The sequence below is a fragment of the Ceratina calcarata genome, unplaced genomic scaffold (genome assembly GCF_001652005.2).
Source record: "Ceratina calcarata isolate Rehan_Ccalc_2016 unplaced genomic scaffold, ASM165200v1 scaffold1210, whole genome shotgun sequence".
Lineage (NCBI taxonomy): Eukaryota > Metazoa > Arthropoda > Insecta > Hymenoptera > Apidae > Ceratina > Ceratina calcarata.
In genome coordinates, this window is record NW_017133087.1 from 8631 (window position 1) to 8995 (window position 365).

The following is a 365-nucleotide window of genomic DNA, read 5'->3' on the forward strand; positions in this document are numbered from 1 at the left end:
TGCTAGATGTGCTAACTTGCGAATTAACGAATTTATATTATAACAGCGTTTTTGAAAAAGTAGGCAGTCATTGATGACATCTTGAAATAATTGAGATCATGATCGTGAGTTACTTCATGAGTGTGGGATAGAGGGCGTTCATCTAGTTTATCGTTTCATTAGATTTACCTATTAACATATTGTTCATGTTAGTCTCCTAGAGAAAATGTTGTTTATTATAAAAAAGAGAATCGTTGTCGTGAAACGTTGAGAGTCGTCAAATGTCGAATTCAGTAATGAAATGTACTGCGGTGAGTCGAGTCGTAGTCGTGTCGTTAGCGTTGAAATATAATATCGCGTCGGAATACGTTTAAAGTGCAAGAATA